General features: G+C 41.4%; 1 pseudogene; it reads right to left on the reverse strand.

Moving 5' to 3' along the window:
• Window positions 1-12,908: 12,908 nt before the first annotated feature.
• LOC140189363 (U1 spliceosomal RNA) lies at window positions 12,909-13,035 on the reverse strand (annotated as a pseudogene).
• Between the last annotated feature and the right edge of the window lie 1,781 nt (window positions 13,036-14,816).

The following is a 14,816-nucleotide window of genomic DNA, read 5'->3' on the forward strand; positions in this document are numbered from 1 at the left end:
GTTATTTTTTCAAATAATTCCAATGGATTTGTCAGGCAAGATTTTCCCTTGAGGAAACCATGCTGATAACATCCTATTTTATCATATGCCTTCAATTACCTGAAAACCGCATCCTTAACAATCAACTGCAACATCTCCCAACCACTGCAGTCAGGCTAACCCGTCCATAATTTCCTTTCTTCTGCCTCCCTCCCTTTTTGTAGAGTGGAGTGACATTTGAATTTTTTTTCAGTCCTCTGGAGCCACGTCAGAATTCATTGTTTCTTAGAAGATCATTACTAATGCTTTCACAATCTCTTCAGCCACCTCTTTCAGAACCCTGGGATGAAGACTATCTGGTCCAGGTGACTGGTTACATTAAGACCTTTCAGTTTCCCAAGTGCCTTTTCCCTCGTAATGGCAACTTCATTCATTTCTGCCCACAGACACATTCAAACTTCACAATACTGCTAGTCTTCCACAGCGAAGACTGATGCAAAATACTCATTCAGTTCGTCTGCCATTTCTTTGTCCCAATTACTTCCTCTACAGCTTGATTTTCCAATGGTCCGATATCTACACTTGCCTCTATTTTACACTTCATTTATCTTCTGGTATCTTTAATATTATTGGCTAGCTTCCCTTCGTATTTAATCTTTTCCTCCTTTATGACTTTTAAAAAGGTATTTGTCTGTGCCACATTGCTCTTTGACTCTATCTTCCCTCCTCCCCAGTCTAGCGGGCCTCCATTACCAAAGGCATTTTCAAACCATTTCCACACATCTGTCTTCTTTCCTTCCCAATCTAGTAGCCCCCCATTACCAAAGGCATTGTCAAACCATTTCCACACATCCTTAACATAACAATTTCTGTAGTTGTCTGAATTAATTAACAATGGCTTCATTTTCCAAGTGTAACCAATAAGCTTTCTAAAGCATCCATTTGCTTTCATTATCATTATAATTATGCACCACTTAGCTCTGCTGATTTATTATTCCTCTTAACTCCATTCTCCTGCCTTCGCTCGGTTACCTTTGACACCCTTCGTAATTAACAATCTATCAGCCTCTGCTTTAAATACATCCAATAAATCAGCCTCCATAGATGTCTGTGGCAATAAATTCCACAGATTCACCACCCTCTAGCTGACGAAATTCTTCCTTACCTTTGTTTCAAAGGGATGTCTTTGTCTCTGGACCTAAACTCTCCCACTGTAGGAAATATCCTCTCCATGTTCACTCTATCCAAGCCTTTCACTATTTGGCAGGTTTCAGTGAGATCACCCATGATCCTTCTGAACTCCAGCGAGAATAAATCCAGAGCAATCACTCCTCATGCATTAACCCATTCATCCCCAGGATCATTCTTGTCAACCTCCTTTGGACTTGTGATGTGGTCTGACCAAAGCCTTTTAAACCCTCAGCATTACATCCTTGCTTCTATATTCTAGCCCTCTCAAGATGAATGCTAACATTGCATTTGCCTTTCTTACTGCTGACTACTGTCCTATCAAAATCCTGCTTCTTCACCACTATGTCCTGTCATCCACAAATGTGACCACAAGTCTATCACTCTGTCATCCAGCTCATTAGCATATAATATGAAAAGTAGCACACCCAAAGACTCCCATATTCCCACTCTCTCCTCTCTGCCAGCCAGCTAATCTTCAATCCATGTTGGTATCTAGTTCAGCAGGCTTATGTGCGGCACCTTGTCAAAGGTCTTCTGAAAAGCTCAGCAAGCAACATCCTCTGGCTCTCCTTTGTCCATCCTGCTTGCTGCTTCCTCAAAGAATTCCCAACAGATTAGTCAACGAAGCCATGCTGACTCTGGCCTATTTTATCATTTGCTTTCAAGTAACATGAAACCGCATCCTCTATAATAGTCTCTAAAATCTTCCCACTGAAATCAGGCTAATCGAACTATAATTTTCTATCTATCGCCTTCCTTTCTTTTTGTCCCCGAGTGACAGTTGCGATTTTCCAGTGCTTTGCAAATGATCCTGACTCTAGTGATTTAAAAGATCACTGGAAATGCCTTCACAATCTCTTTAACTACCTCTTTCAGAACTTTGGATGTAGTCCAACTGTTCCAGATGACTTACCCACCTTCAGACTTTTCAGCTTCCCACGTAATTTCTCTTTTGTAATAGTGACTACACTCATTTCTGCCCACTGACATTTTCAAACTTCTGGAAAGGTTTAGACGTTACGCCAAATCTTTTTGTGAACTTATAAGGAAGCAGAAGCGCTGCCGTGCTTTCTTGTTGTGTTGTTAACAGGTTGACAATGTTGTTGAGAAGTCGTATGGTGTGTTGGCCTTCGCATCAACCGTGGGATTGAGTTCAAGAGCCATGGGGTAATGTTACAGCTACATAAGACCTTAGTACCCCACTTGGAGTACTGTGCTCAGTACTGGTCACCTCACTACAGGAAGGACTTAGATACTGTAGAGAGAGTGCAGAGGAGATTTACAAGGATGTTGCCTGGATTGGAGAGTGCGCCTTATGAGAATAGGTTGAGTGAGCTTGGCTTTTGCTCCTTGAAGCAGCGGAGGATGAGAGGTGACCTGATAAAGATGTATAAAATGATGAGAGGCATTAATCGTGTGGAGAGCCGGAGGCCTTTTCCCAGGGTTGAAATGGCTAACACGAGGAGACATCGTTTTATGATGCTTGGAAGTAGGTACAGGGGGGATGTCAGAGGTAAGTTTTTCACTCAGAGACCGGTGGGTGCATGGAATGCACTGCCAGCGATGGTGGTGGAGACTTAGGCAGGTACATGGAGCTTAGAAAAATAGAGGACGATGCAGTAGGGAAATTCTAGACAGTTTCTACAGTAGGTTACATGGTCGGCACAGCATTGTGGGCTGAAGGGCCTGTAATGTGCTGTAGGTTTATATGTTCTATGTTCTTCATAATTGCACTTATGACCAGGATAGGTCCTCTGAAGTGGTAACACCAAGGAATTTAAAGTTGCTGGCCTGCTGCACCTCTGATTCTCGATGAGGACTCCTTTTGAAGTCAATAATCAGTTTCTTGGTCTTGACGACATCGAGTAAGAGGTTGTTATGGCACCACTCAAGCAGATTTTCAAACTCCCTCCTGTATACGGATTCATCACCACCTTTGATTCGGCTGACAATGTCAGCAAACTTGAATATGGCATTGGAGCTGCGCTTAGCCACTTGGGGTCTATGATGTAGCTGTGCTGATGGAGATTGTGGAGAAGATGTTGTTACCAATCTGAACTGACTGGAATTTGCAAGTGAAGAAATCGAGGATCCAATTGCACAAGGAGGTATTGAGGCAAAAGTGGCAGGCATTAAAGGAGATGTTTTGTAATTCTTAACAAAGATGCGTTACATTGATAAAGACTTTATAAGTTGGAAGATTCACCACGGTTAACCAGGTGAATTAAGGTTGGCAACAGGAATTCTGCAGATGCTGGAAATTCAAGCAACACACATCAAAGTTGCTGGTGAACGCAGCAGGCCAGGCAGCATCTGTAGGAAGAGGTGCAGTCGACGTTTCAGGCCAAGACCCTTCATCAGGACTAACTGAAGGAAGAGTGAGTAAGGGATTTGAAAGTTGGAGGGGGAGGGGGAGATCCAAAATGATAGGAGAAGACAGGAGGGGGAGGGATGGAGCCAAGAGCTGGACAGGTGATAGGCAAAAGGGGATACGAGAGGATCATGGGACAGGAGGTCCGGGAAGAAAGACAAAGGGGGGGGGACCCAGAGGATGGGCAAGAGGTATATTCAGAGGGACAGAGGGAGAAAAAGGAGAGTGAGAGAAAGAGTGTGTGAGAGAAAGGTTGGTATCAAATTGAAAGAAAATATACTATGTTGGCAGGATCAGTGGTTGATAAAATTCTAGTAACTTGCAAAGGATAATTTAAAGGAGGAAATAAACCATGAAAGTGTGACAAGAACTACAGAAACAGTAGGAACTTCTGAAGTATAAAAAGTGTAACTGGATGTTTGGGAAATTAATGATGGAACTTAAGGAATGGTTTTGAACCAGTAGTTTGACGAAAGGTACTAAAAGCATCTCAGTTATAGAACAAAATCAGAGTGAAAGTGAAGAATGAACTTAAAACCATCGTTGTTGGAGAATAAGTACAATGCAAAATGATGGCGATGAAAAGCTGGCAAATTCCACAAACCCAATTAGCTGCATCCCAGCATACTAAAATGAATAACTGCAGAAACAGTAGGCGCACTAGTTATGATCTGAAAGAGGAAACTTTAGACTAGTTAGGTTGATATCAGTGATTGGAAAAAGGCTGGAGTTCACTTTTGAGAAGGTTATTACCATTATGCAGTCAAGCAGTATCAATGTGGCAACACACATCAAAGTTGCTGTTGAATGCAGCAGGCCAGGCAGCATCTCTAGGAAGAGGTACAATCGACGTTTCAGGCCGAGACCCTTCATCTAGTCCTGATGAAGGGTCTCGGCCTGAAACGTCGACTGTACCTCTTCCTAGAGATGCTGCCTTTCCTGCTGCGTTCACCAGCAACTTTGATGTGTGTTGCTTGAATTTCCAGCATCTGCAGAATTCCTGTTGTTACAGTATTAATGTGGTCTGATTTTAAAAAGATAAATTAGGAGAAAATTTTTGCGGGTGGAAACCAGTTGATGTTAGAGTATTTGGTTTTCCAAAAGACATTCAAAAATATGCCACATAAAAAGTCAATGCAAAGTATGAGTTCATGGCATTGGGAATAAATTATACTTGTATGGTTTAAAGATTGACTTGCGATTAGTGAGCTGCCACAAGGAAGTACGGGAATGTTGTCCATTTTTAATCAATATTAATTATGTAAGTGTAGGTTGAACCATAAGGTCTAATGATGCTTTTATTTCATATATTTTTATAAGCTGCTGAATTGTCTTGGGTATGACTTGGAACTCAAAATGTAATCTTTCTTCACAGTATATTGGCAGGTGACAGCCCACTCCACTTGATAATTTCTGGCCAGAAAAATTATCCTTCTTTCAACCACCTTCTCTCAGTTGCTGTCAGTAGCAGGTGTTGATCATACTTTGGTAAAATCCTTTGAACATGTGTATTATTAACTCTGCTATGGATGGTCCCAAGCCTGGCTATGAAAGGAGGAGGGTTGGGCACGGGGCTAGCAATCCCATCCCGTAAAAAAAAACAGTGGAACCGAAATGCCAACGGAAGCTCCAAAGACTTCATGCCTGGAGAGGAAGGATCTTCGATGCTTTGAAAGATCTAGGACAGAGGATGCTGGTAAGCTGCTGTTCGTAGCCTATGCACCAGAAGGGATGATGAGCTGAAGAAGAAGAAAAAGATATTTATTATTGAATCTGCAGGACAAATGAGCTAAATAACCCTTTCAAAGAAAATTATACTGTCAAGTACATTAAAACGCCAAGCTTTATTTTCTGCATTTTAAATATGAAGGCTATTGTTGGCTTATTTTGTAGAACACAAATTATACTGCTAATGCATTCTAAAGCTTGTGCCTTTATTCTCCTCTACAGATGCTGCCTGACCTGCTGAGTTCCCCAGCATTTTGTGTGTGCTTGTAATGGATAGCTATGTATGGATAAAGTAAAACCTGTTTCATCTGAATGGTGCTCGGGTCTTCTTAATGATGGATGCTGCCTTTTTGGGGCATTGTCCTGGATGCTGGGGAGGCTAATGTCAGTGATACCACTGGCTGAACTTTCAAAGCTCTGCAGCTTATTACGATCCTGTGCATCGTTGCCCCCATACCAGATGGTGAAGCAGCCAGTTAGAGTGCTCTCCACAGTACATCTGTAGAAATTTATGAGTGTCTTCGGTGATGTACCAAACCTCCTCAAGCTCCTAAGGAGATTTTGCCGCTGGTGTGCCTTCTTTGTATTTGCATCTTCAGAGATGTTGACACTCAGGAACTTGAATTTGCTCACCCTTTCCACTGCTGAGCCCTTGATGAGGACTGGTGTGTGTGTCCTCCTGACTTCCCCTTCCTGAAGTCCACAACCAACCTCTTGATTTTGCTGACGCTGAGGTGAACTATCTTGTCTCCTTGTTACCATCTGAGATTTTTGCCAACAATAGCTGTGTCATTGGTGAATTTATGGATCATTTTATAGTCGCCTTGTTTAGCTAGGTATACGAGGGAATGCAACATTTTACTTCATTACATTTCTGGAACCCCGATGTTCACTGCAGTGCGGTTTCAAAGCAATCTTAATAGCGTTAAGGAGAAAAATTTGCCCAGTATCGTGTCACTATAACAAGTAATGTTTTCATTGATTTTGATTTTTACTGTTTCTTATCCTCAACATTGTGAGTTATCTATTTATCACTCCCATTACTTATTTTGGGAATTGTGTGTATGAAATTATACCTTTGTATTGAGGATATTGCAGCAGTTACTTGAAAACAAACCAAAACTGCTCAGAGACTAGGCAGCACGTGTGCTCTCCATAATGACAAACTTGAAAGTATGGAAATAATTCAGAAATTTGTAGCTCGGGTGTTGATGGTTGGGTTGAGTTTTTCCTCTGATCTTGGCAATTCATTTGCAAATGTTCCATCACCATACGAGGAGACGTCATCGGTACGCTGTTAATTGGTGGTGTGTCCTCTGAATGCTTGGCCTTGATACACAGTACACATCAATTAGCTGATTGACCCTGATTACGGAAACTCAGTTGTGATATGGGGGGAGATCTCATCACTGATTGGTTGCGTGGTGAACTCTGTGCATTGTGGTCTAGAATTTTGCCCGCATTGGCTCATAGATAGAATCAAGGTTACATGTCTGCTTACAAAATTGTTTGTGATAAACCACCCTGCTAGGAATTCTCTTGCATGCCGCATGTTTGTTTGTGCCATGACTTTCACTGATGCCCAGTCAAATTTGTGCTGCTCTTGATCTTCTGTTACAATCTTTTATTAAGCAGCCAGCAAGACGAACAATCTTGAAATGATAAAAACTAATTATAAAATGATAAAACTAGCAATATGACAAAATAAGCAGTTTTAGTGTATTTAAATGTACTTCAGCCAAGTATTCTTAAATGTATTTAAGAGTGTGCAGGCATATTTAAATAGTCAACAAAAATATATATGCTGGCTGGTAGTGTAGTGGCATCAGCACCAAACTTTGAGATGGATGGTCTGGGTTCAAATCTGGCTGGCTTCTTGTACGTTTTCCATCCATGCTGGGTTGAGCTTCAAGCTAGCAACTCGGCCTCTTTAAAAAAACAGAAACAAATGTTAAAGAAACCCCAAGTTACTGCGCAATGCACCACAAGGCGCGGGGATATCACCACCGGCCCATTCCCTAGCTCTACCCAAACTTGACTGAGGTAAAGGCAAAGCACAAATTTGTAACTAAACTCTTTGCTCGTACTATGCCCCAATCCACGTGACTAACTACCTATAATAAAACACTCAACATAAAATACAATACAGACAGAAAATAGATACGTGGCTTCTACAGATATCTTCACTGAACTCCCACCTAACACCTTTGCACAGAGGGAAGTGACCAGCATTGAAAGTAAATACTATCATAAATTTGCATGAATTAGACTACAGTCTAATTATGTCAATGTAAAAGAATCTCCATCTCACTTTCAGAATTCCTGAGGAATAAATTCTGAATAGGCACCCATTCTAATATTTGTATAACCACTCAAGTGAACTTTTATTGCACTAGGCACTAAAGAAAGAAATTTTACATAAATACCATAAAGTCATTTAGAATTTTATTAAACCATTTAATCAAACACAAAATGAACACAAGTTTTATGGCTTAAAGATTCATTTGAATCATTTGGCAATGATCAATTGGCTTCCAGAGTTTGGTAAGCGTTACATAAATGCATGTAAAGGCATTAATTTGATCAAATTGCTTATGGAAGGTTTAACAGAAACTATTAGGAGAATCATTCAGATGTGGTTTATATTACTGTCCCATAATCAAGAGATTTCACAGTTCAAGAAATTTTAACAAAAACACTCCTTCAGAAATTAAAACTAGATTGTTCAGAAGGAGCGTAGATTTTATATATGGGTGGCAGGATAAGTTGATGTTGTCATGCACTGCGCTGCAACTCGCAGATTCCATTTATTACATTCCTGGGAAGTATAAATTATGCAGTCCAGTTTATTGCCAAGATAAAATTAATTTTAAATTGATTTTGAGACCCGACATATATACTTGCAGTTATGAGGGTGCTTTGGCTAGATGTCAAATATATTTAAAAATTTTACTCCAGATTGCCTTGTAAACTCACTAATAACTTACTTGCATGTGAGTTATTTAGTCACCCAAGCTTAAACCTGATAGATTAAATACAGTGTTGGCACTGCAAAGATAATCTTGGCCATACTACAATATATGAAATATGGATCATAGATTTTTATTTTTGAAGCGTTTCTATTTCAAAGAATAACTTCTCTAGTTAGACACCATGGGTGTTTAGAGAACACCCATGTTTATACTCTATTGGTTGGTGCAACTGTAACGAAACCCAATTTCCCTCGGGATCAATGAAGTATGTCTATCTATCTATCTATCTATCTAGAAGGTGCTCTGGTACTTGTGAGCATTTGTACACTTTGTAAATGCAGAGTGATATAGAGTTGTACAGCATAGAAACAGGCCTTCTGGGCCACCATGTCCATATCAACCACCAAGCATCCACCTTCATTTGCCTGCACCTGATTCCTGGATCCTCATGCCTATGGAGATGACAAAACACCATGGTGGATGGCTTATTTCATATCTGTCACTATTTTGGACACTTATGCTCTAATACATGTTGTGAGACGTGTGATTCAGTTCATCCCATGTTCTTTGGGTTTTCACTGTTACGGTCCTTGCAGGATGGAATTAGGTTATTGAATTTAGAACATAGAACATAGAATAGTACAGCACAGTACAGGCCCTTTGGCACACAATGTTGTGCCAACCCTTAAACCCTGCCTCCCATATAACCCCCCACCTTAAATTCCTCCATATACCTGTCTAGTAGTCTCTTAAATTTCACTAGTGTATCTGCTTCCACCAGTGACTCAGGCAGTGCATTCCACGCACCAACCACTCTCTGAGTAAAAAACCTTCCTCTAATATCCCCCTTGAACTTCCCACCCTTTATCTTAAAGCCATGTCTTCTTGTATTGAGCAGTGGTGCCCTAGGGAAGAGGCGCTGGCTGTCCACTCCATCTATTCCTCTTATTATCTTGTATACCTCTATCATGTCTCCTCTCATCCTCCTTCTGTCCAGAGAGTAAAGCCCTAGCTCCCTTAATCTCTGATCATAATGCATACTCTCTAAACCAGGCAGCATCCTGGTAAATCTCCTCTGTACCCTTTCCAATGCTTCCACATCCTTCCTATAGTGAGGCAACCAGAACTGGACACAGTACTCCAAGTGTGGCCTAACCAGAGTTTTATAGAGCTGCATCATTACCCCGTGACTCTTAAACTCTATCCCTCGACTTATGAAAGCTAACACTTCATAAGCTTTCTTAACTACCCTATCTACCTGTGAGGCAACTTTCAGGGATCTGTGGACATGTACCCCTAGATCCCGCTGCTTCTCCACACTTCCAAGTATCCTTCCATTTACTTTGTACTCTGCCTTGGAGTTTGTCCTTCTAGAGTGTACCACCTCACACTTCTCCAGGTTGAACTCCATCTGCCACTTCTCAGCCCACTTCTGCATCTCATCAATGTCTCTCTGCAGTCTTCTATTTTAGCAGTACTTTGCTGACTTTAAAATATTTTGGGAGGTATTAAGAACCTGAAGACCTCCAAGAAGACCACAACCTTGTCATTGTCTCAGTGAACCAGAGAGCTGTGTTGGCTGGAGCCAGGGCTTTATGGTTTGGCTTTTGGTAGGCTCACCCATGCAAAACAGGTCAAAGGGTAGAGGCCAGACTAACAGCGGTTTGGTGGGGGTGGGTTGGGGTGCGGTTTCAGTTCAGGGATAACAACCCTGACTGGTAAAATGAAACTGTTATGGAAACAGCAATGAAGAAGCCTTCTACAACAGTACGTGCGATAGTATTCCTGAGTCTCCACCTGGGACTTGCGTGACTGACAGTAGTGAAAACGGAGAGTAAGCTAATGAGATGATGAAGGAAGCCCTGAACACTGCCAGAGGTGGAAGACCTTCATTGTTGTCCTAAATGGCAGTGATGAAAGGGGCAGTGAGAAGGAACCAGACAAATAAATACAAAATTTATACTTTATTTTCAATAAGCCAGATCAATTTTCACTTTGTTAAAGAATACAGCGGGACATAGATCAGTTGGAAGTATAGGTAGAGAAATGTCAGATGGAGATTAATCCAGAAGAGTGAGGTGATACATTTGGGAATCAAATACAAGAGAGAAGCTGTTAGTAAAAGGCTGGACCATTGGACTATGGGGGGGGGGGGCAGGGAGGGGGAGGAATCTTGGGATTCCCCAGAAGCTCCAAAATGAGTGTGCATGGTGGTAAAAAAGGAATACAACACACTTGACTTCATAAGTATAAGAAATTCTGCAGATCTTCCGGACAAGACGGTGCCTGCATACAACGCTCCTTTGATCGACACCTGCTGGATAGATCATGAAACCAAACTGCTTGTGGAAGGTTTAGCAGAAGCTATTAGGAGAGCCACTCAGATGTGGTTTATATTATTGTCTCATAATCAAGAGGTTTCACAGTTCAGAAACTTTTAACGAAAATACTCCTTCAGAAATTAAAACTAGATTGTTCAGAAGGAGTGGAGATTTTATATATGGACAGTAGAATAAGTTGATATTGTCTTTTGTGTTCGTTTTCGTCTTGCATGTGACTCTGGAACTGTTGGAGACTGTGATTTGCAGTTTGGAGATTGTTTGGGTGTTCCAGCACTCTGCAGTCTCCAAGAAGATTCCAGGAAGCAGAGGCAGTGGGACAGCTCAGGGCTTGAGCTGATGTTTGACTCCATTTTGCCGATTAAAGCTTTCATTGCTCGCTTAGTAAAGTGACGATGGAGATTGAGACATTGAGCCAGATGTGGAAGTTTGGAGATGCTTGGGTGCTTCAGCACTCCAGTGCTTCTGAGAGGATTCTGGGAGACAGAGGCAGTATGCACAAATCTCATGGTGGGCAGGCTGTGGGATGGGGCGCAAGCCAATGTTTAACTCTGTTTTGCTGACTAATACTTCCATTGTGCCATGATTAAAGCGATGAGGGAGTTTGAAGCATCGAGGCAAGTGTGGAGGGTGAGTGCTGGCTTTTTGATTACTGAGGATCACTCTGCTGGGCTACCCAGAGAGGGGAGAGCCTGTTGCTGTGTCCAGAGATTGCTGCCTAGGTTTTCTACATTTTGGATGTGGTTTTGGACTGTACACTTTTTCTTATAGTATTTTTGTATTCTGTGTCTTTCGCCTGATCTTTCTCATGTTTTTTGTGCATGTGGGGATTTGGGTGTTGATGTGCCCGTTCCGTTTTTGTCCGGTTTTTTGTGCGGGGGGGTGGATTTGGGGGTGATGATTGTGCTTCCTTTCTTTTCTTGGTTTCATGGCTACCCAGAGAAGAAGAATTTCAGAATTGTATACTTTTGATCGTAAATGAACCTTTGAGATGCTGGAAATCCAAAGCGACACACACAAAATGCTGGAGGAACTCAGCAGGTCAGGCAGCATCCATGGAAATGAGTAAACAGTTGACGTTTCGGGCTGAGACCTTTCTTCAGGACTGGAAAGGAAGGGGGAAGATGCCAGAATAAAAAGATGGGGGGAGGAGAAGGTGGATAGCTTGAAGATGATAGGTAAAGTCAGGTGGATGGGAAAGATGAAGGGCTGGAGATGAAGGAATCTGATAGGAGGAGAGCGGACCATATGAGAAAGGGAAGGGGAGGAGTACCCAGTGGGAGGTGATTGGTGGTGAGAAGAGGTAAACAACTGGAGTGTTGGAAGAAGAGGGAAGGGGCAGGGGGAGGGATTTTTTTTAACTGGAAGAGAAATGGATATTCTTGCCATCAAGTTGGAGGCTACCCAGATGGAATATAAGGTGGTGCTCTTCTGCCCTGAGGATGGTCTCATCATGGTACAAGAGAAGGCCATGGGCCAACATGTCGGAAAGGGAATGGGAATCGGAATTTGCCTTCATTGTTTGTAACACTGAGTATAAAAGGTGAAAAGTCTTGTTGCAGAAATATGAAACTTTGGTTCCGCCACATTTGGATTATAGGAAGGATGTGAAGGCTTTGGAGAGGGTGCTAGAGAGATTCACCAGAGTGTCTCCTGGATTGGAGTGTATTAACTATAAGGAGAGGTTGGATTAATTTGGATTATCTTCTCTAGGGAACTGGAGGATGAGGAGAGAACTGATAGACATATAGAAAGTTATGGGAGGTATTGATATGTAGTTAGTCAGAGTCTTTTCCCCAGGGTGAAAATGTCAAATTTGAAGGCATAGGTTTAAGGTAGGGGTTCCCAACCTGGGGTCCACAAACCATTCAATTAATGATAGGAGTCCATGGCATAAAAAAGGTGTGAGGAAGAAAGTTTAAAGATTCAGGAGGCAAAGATTTCTATACCAAGAATGGTAGGTATCTGGAACACCAGAGGAGGCGGTAGAAGCGGAAACAATAGCGACATTTAAGAGGCATTTTGAAGTTCAAAGTTCAAATTAAATTTTATTGTCAAAGTACATATATGTCACCATATATAATCCTGAGATTCATTTTCTTGTAGGAATACTCAGCAAATCTGTAGAAAAGTAGCTATAACAGGTCAACGAAAGGAAGAAAACAGAACAAACTGCAAATGCTAATATAAATAAATAACGAGAACATGAGATAATGAGATAAAGAGTTATTGGTTGTGGGAACATATCAATGATGGGACAAGTGAAGTTGGGTGTAGTTATCCCCTTTTATTCAAGAGCCTGAATAGAGTGTGAATGTGGTCCCCCATGATTTTGCAGTCGAGTTTCCCACACTTGGGGACATCGCGGGCATCTGCACACCCGAAGTGCAATGGGATATCCTCATCCTGGGAGAACTACATTTCTGATCATGGTCCCTCCCCTGCCAGGACACATGGACAGGCATGGATACGTGCTGTCAGATGGGATTAGTTTAGACTGGCATCATGGTGGCACATCTAGTACATGATGGTCATTGTTCTATGTTCTGTGAAAAGCGAGGCAATGGCTATTTTCTAGATGTTTCTGTCAGCTATGCCTTCCTTTTGAAAAATGGTTGAAAATTCTGATATTCGTGATTCACGTTTTCTTTCTATTTTTGTTATGTTTTTGCAGCGGAAGAGTTGAAGCAGCCAGCAACACACTACAAGAAGGATGACATTCTGAATGAAAAGGTTTCACTCTTACAGGAGGATCTCACAAAGCTGGAAATTGATGCAATCGTGAATGCAGGTTGGTCCATGGTCAGGCGTGCACAACTGCCATAGTGTTAGAGAAAAAATGTGTGTGTTATCAGGCCATTTCAAATTGCCCCAAGTGTAAGGGTGAGCTTAATCTGGCAGGAGTTGATGGGAGAATGAAATAAGATTAATGTACTTTAGTTACTTGAAGTAGCTTTGCTGCATCAAAGAAACAGTTTCCATGCTGTATGTTTCTATGACTTTGGCTGATATTTCTAGAATGGAACAAAGATATTTTTGTGGAGAAACTATTGTTGTTCTCGTTGGAAAACGGAGAGTTGATTTAATTGAAGTGTATAAGATGAGGATCAACACGGGATGAACATGAAAAAAAATCATTAATTCTGTGCAAGTCCTTCCAGACACTCATCAACTGGCTTTTAAAGCACTTTAGCAACTTTGTAATTGCAAGCTGAGCACTTTATTTCAGAGGATGATGACAGGCATCTGGACAGTTTATATTTCAGAGAGAGTACTTAAACGTATTGATTTTTTTTCCTACCACACCCACCCATTTCAAAGAATCCATCTGAAAGGACTACATTCAATCCCTACTCTGTTTAAAGAATTACAATCACATCCCTTTTCTAAACTGGTTTTAATTGTAGTTGCCAGCATCATAAACAACTTTGAGCAAATCTGTCTTACACTGACCGAAAATCCATTTGTATTAAGGACATCCATTCCTTACTCAAATGCATTGTAACCAAAATTTTAAGGTATAGGGATTGTAATGCTGATAAGGGTTTAGTTGTCTTTTTTCAAGCAGTCTAATTGTTGTTCAACCCATCCATATTAGTTCTAAAATGGATGAGAAACAAACTCTCTATCCTTCCAATTACGATTTCTCTTGAAATAGAAGCATGAATTAGTTATAGTTACAATCTGCAGCTAAGAACTCATACTTAAAATTTCTTTGGCTTGAAATTTTACATCTCACACAATGAGCAAAATTGTTGAGGCCCACCGTCCTGTTACTTGTAATGGGATGGACTGTTCATCATCAAGCACGCAAGCTATTGTTTTGGAAATTGGGCCTTTGAAATTGCTGTTCTAAGTTACTTGATCAAGGACAAATCCATAAAGGGACTGGAGTGGGAGTACAAATACATTGAGGTCACTTTGTCAATATTTATTTGTCTGCCCATTATGCCTGCTGGCATAGGACAGCGGTGAAGACGCTTCATCGTGTCAGTAGCTTCCTCTCAGTTTTCATTACTGTCAGTCATGTTAAACGGGGTGGAGATTCAAGAATACCGTTGCATACATATTGCTGTTTCTGTAACAGTATCGTTTGTCCAATCAGGGTTGTTAGCCCTGAGCTGAACCCTCATGAACCTGGAGGATCAGTGGAGCACTCTTAGTCTGGTCTTTATCCTTTGACCCTGTTTGGCATGGGTGACCCTACCAAGAGCCAAAGCATAAAGCCCTTACTCC

Source organism: Mobula birostris, chromosome 28 (assembly GCF_030028105.1).
Source record: "Mobula birostris isolate sMobBir1 chromosome 28, sMobBir1.hap1, whole genome shotgun sequence".
In the NCBI taxonomy this organism is placed as follows: Eukaryota; Metazoa; Chordata; class Chondrichthyes; order Myliobatiformes; family Myliobatidae; genus Mobula; species Mobula birostris.